Source organism: Mauremys reevesii, linkage group 2 (genome assembly GCF_016161935.1).
Source record: "Mauremys reevesii isolate NIE-2019 linkage group 2, ASM1616193v1, whole genome shotgun sequence".
In the NCBI taxonomy this organism is placed as follows: Eukaryota; Metazoa; Chordata; order Testudines; family Geoemydidae; genus Mauremys; species Mauremys reevesii.
The window spans coordinates 31,009,717-31,021,753 of record NC_052624.1 but is presented as its reverse complement, the minus strand read 5'-3'; the positions used below and the strand labels follow the sequence as shown (position 1 = coordinate 31,021,753).

Here is a 12,037-nt window from a genome sequence, read left to right as displayed (position 1 = left end):
AGCTGAGAGATCCGCCAATCCATGCCAGAATAATTTTCAGCTGGCCAGTTCTGGCAAAGATTTGGTCCCTTTCTCACTTAGCTTGTAATCAATTTAGTTCATATTAGGTCTAGATAACAATTGCTTGACATTGGGGATTTTCTGGAGTTCATGTGAGAAATGACGGGGCAGAGAACTCCACTCAGGGAATTTCTCTGACATGGTCACAGGGTGAAAAGAAAAGTTTCATAAATAGACAGAGGGCTCTGTAAGCCTTGTTCAGACACTTAGCATATGTCTACACTGTGATAAAAGACCCGTGGTACAGCAGCAGCTGGCCTGGGTCAGCTGACTCAGGCCCATGAGGCTCAAGCTATGGGGCTATAAAATTGGGGCTTTCGGGAATGGAGGTTGTTCATAACTCTGAAATGTTCATCACTCTGAACAAAAACGTTTTTGGTTCTTTCAAAAGTTTACAACTGAACGTTGACTTAATACAGCTTTAAAACTTTACTATGCAGAAGAAAAATGCTGCTTTTAACCATCTTAATTTAAATGAAACAAGCACAGAAACAGTTTCCTTACTTGTCAAATCTTTGATTTAAACTTTCCCTTAATTTTTTTAGTAGTTTACATTTAACAAGTACTGTACTGTATTTGCTGCTGCTTTTTTTTTTGGTCTCTGCTGCTTCCTGATAGCGTAATTCTGGTTCTAAACGCGTGTGGTTGACCGGTCAGTTTGTAACTCTCATGTTCATAACTCTGAGGTTCTACTGTATTTTAGGAGCTTATTTTTCCCATTATTATTTCATGTTTTAGAGGCTCCAGGCAGTTTCAGTTTAAGTGTTAGCTGAAATCCTATGTTTGGGGGGGGGAAAGGAGTTTGTTTAATGTGTATTAATTCCACCACTAGTGCCCCTGTCTGTGCACCAAATGCTCTGACCTGTCCCAGTGACCCGGGTGTCCAAGGCACAAAGTCTAACACCACGGCGAGCCTCAGTAGGGAGGCCAAAGACTGAATGAACTTGAAAGATCCCTTGAAGTGGTCCCTCTAGGTCAGGGCTGAAGCACGCTGACCAAGCTGTGCAAGGAACCTACACTGCTGCTACCCATGCTCTATCAGTTCAGTGACTTAAACACAGAACTTAGTTCCCCACAGCTTCCAATACCGCACTTTTCAAGAACACTAAATACATGTTCAATTATTTTAAAAGAATAACCACTGAAAAATACCTTGACTGATTCCCCACCACTGAAAGGCAGCCCTTCTAATCTGCTTGCTAAAGAATGTTTAGGAAGCTGTTGAAACTGTTAAGAAATTGAATCCCCAAGTGACGAGGGTCAAAAATACTGCTGAAGAAGCAGAAAAGAACTGACAAATGAAAACATCTCCTCTCTGTGGCAAGTCTTGACTCTTCCCTCCACGTAACAGTAAAATATTTCAAGCTAACATGCTCCAAATGAAAAAAAGGTGCCAATTCTATAAACAGGTGTTTGCTGACTGTATGGGCAATGGAACATGTTTTTCTGCAAATGCATAATAGTAATTTTGTTTATGAATAGCATCTGTTCCAAGAAAGTTTAATATATTATGGCTGAAATGTGTGCCATATAGGACAGAAGAGGGAGGGAAAATAGCCATGGATTTAATACTACATCTGTGACTAGTTAGTTATGGTAACTCTCAGGTATGTGGTGGTTTCAGCATATGGTCTAGAATACAGTGATAGACTAGCAACAAAAGCTATAGAGAAAATTATGAAAAATCAATTCACCTACTCGTTGGAAAAAAACCAAACCGTACAAAGTGTTTTCAGTCCTGTGTCATTAACTGAACACTTGCTGGGCCTGCATGTCTAGCCTCTATCACATTCTCAACCAGGCGGTGTGCAAAAACCATTGATACAAGGTCACTTCCAGAAATGAGATGTAACACTAATAACGAGCTTAGCAGAAATGGAGGGAAAGCACTGACCCTGATGAGCAAAGCCGAGGGTGGAACATGAACTGTAACCTTAGGGGAATGAGCAGTTGGGAAAGAATTGCTAAAGACCAAGTCCTGATCCCACTGAAGTCAATGGTAAAACTCCTGACTTCATTGAAAGCAGAATTCGGCCCAAAGTGAAGCAGAAAGTCAGCAGGGAGATGCATTGAGCAGTGCAGTGCTTCCCACTCACTCACCATTGCAAAAAAGTGACCTAGGCTCCAGTACCCCAAAGAAGCAAGACTGCTGTTGCCGCAAAGACCTGGCCGTTGCATGGTTTGCATTTGTTCCCTCGTCTGTGCTCCCTGCTTATTACTTTTATATGTTTCCCCCATCCAGCCAGTTTCTTCTGTATTTGTATGTTCCAGCTTTGGATGTGTAACACCGACAGACCCCCTGTCGCCGACGGGCAGGATCGAACCTGGGACCTCTGGAGCTAAATGCATGAGTCTCTACTGCATGAGCTAAAAGCCTTATGTCTCTTAGTGAAGGCTGTAGAGCAGACTCATTAATTGCTCTCTCTAAGTGGTCTTGGTGCTACTAGATGGGACAGAACACCTCACCCAGGGTTACAGATGCAGCACTTTTCTTTCCATACTAGCCACTGACTCCAGCTTATGGATGCTGCTTTCTAGTTCCTCAGGACCAAACCCCTTGCATTCCTGTGCTGGGAATTTGTCACCCCCAGATATTTTGAAACTGTTTTAAATGTCCTGAAGGACACCTGTCAGAATGTGAGCTGAGTGAATAGGTGGCAACTTTACCTAGGACTCCTGCTCGGCTTGTCTCCTTCCCTGGGTCCTAGTCTAGCCCTCGGCTATGTCTTCCTGCAATTCTGAAACCTTCTCCCCTGTGCTTGCCCTGCCTTCTGCAGTCTGTACAAAACGCTATTGCTAACAAAATGCTCCTGCTACTGGATCATGTCACTCCTCTCTCAGGATCCCTCCATGGCTTCTTCTCTCCTTCCCCCAACACCCTCACCTTTTGGGTCCTGCACAGTGCCACCCCCATTCACATCTTTTCCTTCCTTTCCTCTTTCCAATTTCCTCTCCAAAATGTCCCCCCTCTTGGACACTTCTCCCACCGCTATCTTTTACCTTTTTCAATCCCTTTGATGCTTGAATCTGCATACCCCTGAGTGCCAAACACCTACCCTCTTCTCCGGAGGTTGGAGTCAATTGCACCAAGAGGGGGAGCTCCCTACACCAATCAAGGTGGAGCGGGACCTGTGGGGAAGCACTGTTCAGCCAGGACAGCCCTTACCATGTCCCATGCTCCTCCTTACTTTAGCCCCGATCTTCTCATTGGAGTTACTATTTGTAGTATAGTAGCAGCTACAGGGCCCCAGCTGAGAGAAGGGCCCATTTTTCTGGGTGCTGTACAAACACACAGTAAGAGACAATGCTGCTTTGAGAAATCTAGAGTCTAAAGGATGAAAAAGGAAACAGAAGTGAAATGACTTTCTCAAGGTCACACTGCAAAATAGTGTCAGAGCCAGGCACAGAACCTAGGTTTCCTGAGTCCCTGTCCAGTGCCTTATCCACAAGTTATCCTCTCTCATTCAAATCTATCCCTCACATGCACTTCCAGAACTGCCACCCCTGAGCATTTAAAAACCACGAGTCTGGCCCCAAAACATCAGGCCTTATGGCTTAAAAATCATTTAGCTTTTAAAAAAATAATCCTTTTTTAAAATATTTGCCATCCAGTTTCTGAGCATTTAGGTTACACTGAGTTCATATTGCCAGGCTTTTCAGAACCTTTTTTTTTTTTTTAATGAAAGTTGAGATTCTCAGCTCCAAGAGCTGGGACTTTAAGAAAAACAGGAACTATGGCAAGATTTCCAATAAAATCACTGGAGTTGACAGCTCTGCACTTCTTCCATAATTCTATTGATAGCAAGCCCCAATCTAAGAATTCTGGAAAATTACATTACCAAAAAATATCCACACTGCTCTGAGATGTGAGCAGTATCCGATTATATGGTGGATTGTGTATTTGTACTGTACTGTACTTAGATTGTAAACCCCTTGAGGCAAAGACTGTCCTTTCCTTTTTTCTGCACCCTGATGGTGCTCAATAAATAACAATCCCCTCCTCTACATTGGCAACTCACCCCATTCTCACTCCCTTTAATGCCCTGGCAGCCTTTCCCTAATGAAATCAGCGGAGAGTTACCAGCGCTGGAGTGAAGAGGTGTTTTGTATATTGCATAGTAAACACCACAATAGCAAGTGAGAGGTGTTGAGGCCAAGGAGGAAGGGGGAAGTAAACAACGCCGCTTCCCATGACTCTGTTCTCCTAGCGAACAGCTGCCATAGAATAGCAAACAGTTCGTGATTGAGATAAGATTACACACATGCAAATGACGCTAATCATCCCAGAACGGTTTTTGCAAAAAGAGTCAGATTCTGGTTATTTTTTATTTGAACTATCTCCCAGTTTTCTTAACACAGTGAAGAGATTTAAATGTTCAATCCACTGTCAGCCCTTTTGACTATGGCAAATTGTGTTACCACATCTAGAGAGTATCTGTGATAAAACCCCTATGGTTGTAGTGAGACCATGTAATTTTTCTATGATGAGTGTAGCTGGCTGAAACATGGTGTAGACATTTAGCAGCAAAAGGAGTACAGCTTTTTCTGTACAGACCATGATCCTGTGGGTACTAAGCCCATACATAACTGTATGCATGTGAGTAGCCTCATTGAAGGCAGTGACATCCCACTGGAGTCAGTGAGGAGTACTCGTGTGGAAAGTTTATGCACGTGCTTAAGTGCTGGCAGGTTAGATAAGAAAGAAGGATTGTTAGATAACAGAAAATGCCCGGAGAAGGGTGGTCTTATGGCTAAAGCTTAAGAATGGGGGAGCAGGAAATCTGTATTCCGTACTGGCTCTTTTGCATACTCTTGGGATGACCTTGGGCAAGTCACTTAGATTCTCTTCCTGTTTCCCCGGCTGTGTAATGGAGCTATAGTGCATCACGTACCTGACAGGGATGATGTGAGGCTCTGTTCATGAACATGGTCAAAGCCCTTTGAGAGCCTTGGGTAGGCAGGTAAAGCCAAGTGACTAATGAAAGAAATGACTCACAAATATGGAAAATTTCACTAAGCTGGAATCTATTCACCAATGATTTGCCCGGCTCTATAGCTTGAGCAAATGATGGAAAAATATTCCTCCAATTCCTCTTTAAAAAAGATCATGAAATTCATCAACTAAATTACTCAAATCACATTGGGCCAACTCTGGTAGTAGTATCATTAAAACAGAGCTAGCTGGGACAGGATTCTGTTACAACAGGCCTATCTGGGTGCATTTCAGAAGCCAAATAATTGTGTGTTTTGGTTTGGAGAAGCTGCCGGTGGGTGGATTTGGAAGCATAGGGCTGTCTCTCCAGCCATCACTTACATGCAATGATTATCATCTCCTGCCACCAGCATCCTGGCTCCCAGGTCCCCCAAAAGCACTTCTCTGGAGGAGGAGGGGACCCCTTTGATTTCTTGTCCTGAGTACCAGCCAAGCCTGTCAGACAGCATTAATTTTAAAAGTGAATCCTATTTTCCCTTTGCTAGACTATAATCTTCCATCCTACAGATTTTCCATGCACAGAGAGAGCTGATGTTTTTCTTATTAACTGTATAGCACTTACAGACTCAGCAGCTCCTGTAGGAGAGCTGGAGGTGTTTTGTTTGTCCTCTCAAAGGAAACAATATACCCCATGCTGAAGGATGTTCCCAGCAAGTCTGCTGTTGTCAGAACTGGTGGCTGGTGCTCTTGGGCCAGGTTTTTCTGCTTCCCCGGTGTTGTTTTTCAGGGAGGATACTGCATTTGGAAGTCTCGGCTTCGTAGCTAGATGCCTGTGTAGGAGGCCTGCAAAGGCACACTGCTCTGAGTGATGGGGATATCTGCTTGAAGCTAACCAGCCACATAGCTCCTCAGACATTCCCTTGTATTTAGCTTTCAAATGCAGTGTGTATGCTTTACCTCCTGGAAGTGCTGCGCAGGACTCCGACTTCCCGCTGCACAAGTAAGCACGTTTACAGGGGTGGATTAGAGCAGGATTCATGGAGCTGTAGATCCAGGCCTTGGGCTAGAGGGGAACCCATACACCCATCAACTCCTGAGGGCCCCAAACCAACAACTTCTTCTGCACAGCAAGATCCTCCACTTACGCAAAACAAGTTGCAAGACTGGGGCCAAAGTTCAGATCTGTAGGAAGGGGCTCCACAGGGGGTCTGTCACAGGGACGTGGGACATGAGGGATGATTATCAGGTGGGGGGGGAGAGTATTTGATTTGTGGTGGGCTGCTCTTTGCTTTGGGGAGAGCCCTTGGACTGGATTGGATCTGGGCCCCATTTCATCTTAACCCAGCATCACATGTTTGTGAAGATTAATGTTTGAAGGGTGTGTGTGTGTGTGTGTATAATAGATCTGCAGCACATTAACAAGAATGTTCTTAATCCTGGGGGCTAAGCTACTTCACATGGCTAGAATGTTCAGAGGGGTGATAATGAAGAGAGATCAGATGGAATTACACAACATTCATGCCACCTGGGTTGAAACTAGAGTGGTTTATTCCTTTAAAAAAAAAGTTTTCTGTTGTGGAGGAATCTTTGATAATTTGCAGGAAGCTTGAGGTTCACTTCAAAGTCATTAAGCTGCTGGGGAGGAAAGGCAAGGCAAGCTGTCTGCACTAGGCATGCTCCGCAGTGACTGCTTCATGCAAGGCTGGGCTCGCTCACAATAACGCAGAGCACAGAGGGAAGCATGGGGGAGCCGCTTGGTAAGTCAGTGACATTCTCTTCCTACATCTCCAAGTTAAAGCCACTTAATTTATTCAGCCTGAATTAAGAGTTCAAGGGAATTGTGTGGGTGGCTTTGTTTTTCTGTAAAGCATGCTGCAAAAACGAACCAATCCACTGCAAAGCTGTCATGCAGCTGCCAACGATTCAAACTGCATCTCTAAGTTTCTCTCCTCATGTCAAACCATAGGCTTTTTGCTCTGTTCCGGAGCTTGCAGCACATGCTGCTCTGACTGTTTTCAAACAGATTAATAGTTTTGCTGGAGCAGCGGTAGATTATTTGGTCTGTGCTGGTGCTAGTTGCAGATGTAACTGTTTGAGTACCAGAGAGTATGTGTTTACAAGCAGCTTGGCTCTCTCCTTCAGTTGTTTGAAGACTCGTGAGGTATGTGTTCCCCATTTGGCTTGGACATAGGGGGACCTAAGGTCTGCTGCTAGCAGCTCCCCTTACCCCTTTGCTCTGGGGAGGTGGAATCGAAGAGATCAGAGCAAAAGGGTTGGCTTGCCGCACAGCTGTGGAAAGAGATCATATTTTCAAGGCAGGTTTTAGATCAGCTGTATGCTTCTAATGAGTCTTCTGCAGTAAATTGCAGCCTGTGGTCACTTCAGGTGACCTGCTGGTTAATTGATTCAGTGAGTGACCACTGCTATAGCCGATTCGGTTTCTGTACTGATAGCCCTGCAAAGTTTACAGACTTTCCCCCTACATTTTTGACTTTTAAAATGTTGCATCAAAGAAATAATGATGTTAACCCAGGCTGCGGAAAGCACCACCCCTCACGGAGAGGGTGTAGTGCTTTAGGGATTAGGGTTTGGTAATCTGTGACTGTGAAATCTAAGTGCCTCTGTGCAGGTCTCCTTCATGGTGCCTTGCTGCTGCATCCCACGAGTTTTCTTATGGTGTTTATTATTCCCAACTAAGCCCCTGTAAGGGAGATGCTGTAAAGATTGTTTATTGAGCACTATAGCCAGCCCAGAGTCTCTGATTTTCCAAGCATCTCTCTCAAGATGTTACCAGTTTAGCCATAAAATGAAACATTTAGGTACTTTATAGCAGGGAGATGACTGTTCTGCTGCAACATGAACTAGCTTACTAATAAGAGAACCTGCATTAGCTTCTTGCCAGGAATAACAGAAATTTAATGCTTGGGATCCATCTGGATGTTTCAAAAACTAAATTCTACTCTAGAATCATAACAACAAAGCATCAGTTACTCTAATTTATACATGCGAGACAAAATGTGTGGACAGTTAATACCAGGCAGCTACTGGAAACTAATCTTTGTTCCTTCCTCCCCATGGCCGGTGAATTAGCAGTAGACATGAGAAACACCAGCGCTTTTGTAACTAAATTAAAGACATTTAGTTAAATCCCCAAATCTTGCAAAGTATTTTTTGTGAAGAGCCATAATCTTGTTTTGTCGAAGTTTGTAAGAAACTAAGAAAACAGACTGTGAAGCAGTCATCTCTGTCTCACTCTCTAGCTTTTGAATTTCTTTCCAGCTTTGCTATTTTGTCTCTTTTAAAGCTACAAACTTGCCTGAAAAGCATGTGTGTGTGTGTGTGTGTGTGTGGTACTGCCTGTGACAGTTTGAGGCTTCTGTCTCTGTTCCTGTCCCTTTTCTACATGTTAGTTCTAGTCTTCTCCCACATTGTAACCCACTTTCTGACCAGGAGAGATGAATTCTTTAGTGAGGTAAAAGGCCCTGGTTCTGCAAATGTGACCCAACTCATGCTTAACTTTACTCTCATGAAGAGTCACAATCAAGTTAATGCCTGTCTTAAAAACTAAAATTGCCTTTAAAAACCTGATTGTTAGAATGTGATAATACAGTCATAGGCACTAATCCCTTGGCCTGATCTATACAGCTACCCCTGTTCCCTATGAGCCCCATTGACTTTAGTGGTGCTCCACTTGCACAGATTAGTTTTCAGGATCATGGCCTTAAACCTGAGGCTGCAAAGGTTTATCATCAGGCTTTGTGCTTTCTATTATAAGCGAGCCCTTTTACACTTTACTCAGTTACCATTGCAAAGAGAAGAAAAAACCTGTTGTTTTTCCATTGGGTGTTAGGCTGAATATTAAATTTTAAATTGTCTTAGAACTACAAATTAGAGCCCTGATTTGGGCATCGAATCCTTGCCAATGGACTTCTGTGTTTCTATGGAATCTCTTCTGGATTGGGTTTTTGTTAAGGATTCAGAAAAACAGGTTTTCCATTGTTAGAAGTCCCAGAAGCTAAGACACTTCAGCTCACACTCTTGAGTAAAAATCTGAGTACAACTGCATGAGCAAGCATTTTGATCCATGTTGTCAGGATACCAAATCTTAGTGACAATGCAATGCGTACCTTGCCTTCTAGCCTAAAGCATTCAGCCACGCTCCTGAGCAGTAGCTGAACCGTTTTCCTTTCATTGCTTTAAAGGGTCTGCATTAAGTCAAAAAAGATGCTACCATTTGTTGTTGTTATAAACAGTTACGTGGAAAATAACGACCCAATTAAATTCAATTGTTAAAGAGCAGAATAAGCAACTTCTGAATAAATTACTGCAGTACAAATTGGCAAGGAATCTCATGGCTGTTACTCACTTGGGACCTGGTTCTGCGACTCTTATTGTGTGCCCCCTATTCTCCACAAAGCAGGAGAGTGGGTAGTGACAGGAACATTGGTTCTATGCTTCTTCCCCAGTGCACCAGCCCGTGCAGTTGAATTGCCATGGAATAGGGGTTGTAATCTAGAAAGGACCAATAGCAAATTACTATCGCCTGGATCTCAGGGAGGGATGGCGAATCTCTGAGGCAGGATTCCTTCCCTGCACTGCCCCTTGGTGGCAGGGTAGCACACCACTACATGCACAAGACAGATTGTGAAATCACACTCTAGCCCATTGTTTTCAGGATGGGGCCCTAGGTTGTGTCCTCACTTCCTGTAGCATTATTCAAAATTGCTGGCTGTAAAACACATTCTCCTGTGCTCAGAAAATACTAATCCGACTGAATCTGTAGGTTTTAGTCTTTCGAGTGTTAACAGATCACAGTAGTATATTGTTAGATACATGACTTGACTGGCTTTCTCACGACCTAAAGAGCACACAGAAAATAAACAAGGATCTATTGTTCAGTGGGGAAAAGCAAATGTTTTCTGCGTCGCTATCTAATTAAGACAAGATCATTTTAAAATAATTCTCCTGACTGTCACAGCAATGACATGGCACATGCAAACTTGGTTTTGCCAAAAGCAGATCTGGTCGGAGGGTGATGCATTTCTGAACTTCTCCATCATTTTCGAGCTGCTTACGAGCAGGCTGCAAGGTCCTGCCCAAATCTTCTATTTTAATGAATTTGGCCAGAGTCCATCCTAATTAATCTTGAGGGAGTTTAGGGGTAGGAGAGCAGCGTATGAAACAATTGTTCTCTTGTAATTTTCTTTTCACAGTGTGTTGACCCAACCGAGAGCTATGGATTCAAAATCCTCTGGGTCTCTTGCTGAACTCATTACACCAATTTGTTTCGTTTTAACAGATGTTGTTTTCCCCTTCATGAGTGGAAAGGGTTATCTCACTTGCTAAAACCTTGCTATTGTGCTTTGTTTCAAGAGCCTGTGGACTTGTGGAATGCTGGGGGAAGCTTACTCACTAGGTCCAGCTACAAAGGAAAGGGTAGGTCAGTCTTTCAACAACTTTATACCTACCTTTAAGATCCCAATGTAGATATCTACAGAGATTGATGGGATCTTTTAACACCTACAGCAGGAATAAGCTAAATATGTCTCTGTGCAGTATAGTGCTGATTATAGTAGACAGTGAAAGATTGCAACAGCATGTACATTACCCAAGTAGTTCATGATTAGAACATTATTGAAATTGGTCAGTGATCACTCAGACAATATTAGATGGGAAATACGTTTATAGTATTAACTATACCGGCCCAAATTTTCAAAAGTTGCTACTGATTTTGCATGCAAAAGACACAGTCCTATATCTTAAAGTTGGCATCTAAAATTTGTGGCCATTTTTGAAAATTCAGGACCGTCCCTCTTTCTCTGTGGTACTGATTGGCTATCACTTGCCTATTCAGTCTCTAAGGGCTTGTCTACACTAGAAAGATTTGCCACTTTAACTACACCAGTGCAATTAAAATAACAAACCCTTCCCTAGTGTGGTTGCAGTTGTACTGGTATCGTTTTATTCTAGTTTGGGAAGATGAATAATCTGCATTGGTGTAAGGTACCTTTGTACTGGTATAAGTGTCCACACTAGGGTTAAAAAATCACCCTGAGCAATATATTATCTTGGTATAACTTTTCTTGTGTATTCTAGCCCTTAAGTTCTGCTTTCCTTACTGTCAAATACCAAATATTAAACTACTTAATGTGGAATGAATAACATTAACAATGTGGAAACTGAAGCAAAGAGGTTTTGACTGACCCACGGCCACACAGTGTGTCAGTGACATCCCCTGAATTAGAATTTAGGATTCTTGAATCTGTCTTATCCTTACTCCACTGGACCACGAAACCGCTAAAATATTCCTCTGGTGTTTAAGTTCTTGCAGCGTATTAACAACAACAACAAAAGCCCTGCTGTGAATATATGGTAGGACACAGACAAGAGAGGAAGATGGGGTTTGGCATCTGTGGTACAAGTATAGATCTGGGGGGCAGTCCAGAAGAGGGACATTGATTCCACATAGAAGTATGCTAACGGGAGGCAAGAGAGGCTGGTAACATGTGAAAGTAAGTGAGCAAAGCAGACACAGATGTGCTCAGAGTCTATTTACTCCAGCAGATATGATCTTTATGGAGGTATCTGAAAGGAGGGGAGGCCAGGGCAAACCCTGCAGAGCCCCCACCACAAGCCACCAACTACATTTGTGAGGAGGGGAAAGTGTGTGTTTACATGTTTGTTTGTTTTTCTTGAATCCTGGCCTGAATGGCTGGCCGATCCTGCTGTGATTAGGAGAATGCTTGTGTGTGTAATCCTTTTGATCATGGAGCCCAAGCTTTATAATCAATGTCGCTGTCATCTCAAAGAAGTCCAGCTCTGTGATGGATCCCGTATTACAACATTTCTTACTCCATATGACTAAATACAATTATTTGTATTCTCCTCTGTGTTTTGCCCAAACAGAGAGCTGTTTCTGCTGGTTAGAAAAAAAAATCCACATAGTTTAGTGTGGGAACAATTTATTGGGGCTTTGCATGTAGGTATTTAAAGTGAAACTGTTGGCTCTCAAGGACTTAATTTTAAGAGTCAAGAAATGTAAGT

General features: G+C 43.0%; 1 protein-coding gene across 15 annotated transcripts in view; it reads left to right on the top strand.

Moving 5' to 3' along the window:
- Positions 1–12,037, top strand: part of JCAD (junctional cadherin 5 associated) — a 90,058-nt gene that overhangs the window by 45,215 nt on the left and 32,806 nt on the right. For 2 of the 15 annotated variants that reach the window (XM_039524214.1, XM_039524215.1), the window contains exon 3: positions 10,367–10,429. The exons of 8 other annotated variants lie outside the window; for them this stretch is intronic. The gene's annotated coding sequence lies outside the window, so the exon portion shown is untranslated. Of the gene's footprint in view, positions 1–6,597; positions 6,751–7,136; positions 7,155–10,366; positions 10,430–12,037 lie in introns of those variants that run through there. 5 more of the 15 variants (XM_039524225.1, XM_039524218.1, XM_039524216.1 and 2 more) reach the window with 4 other exon arrangements.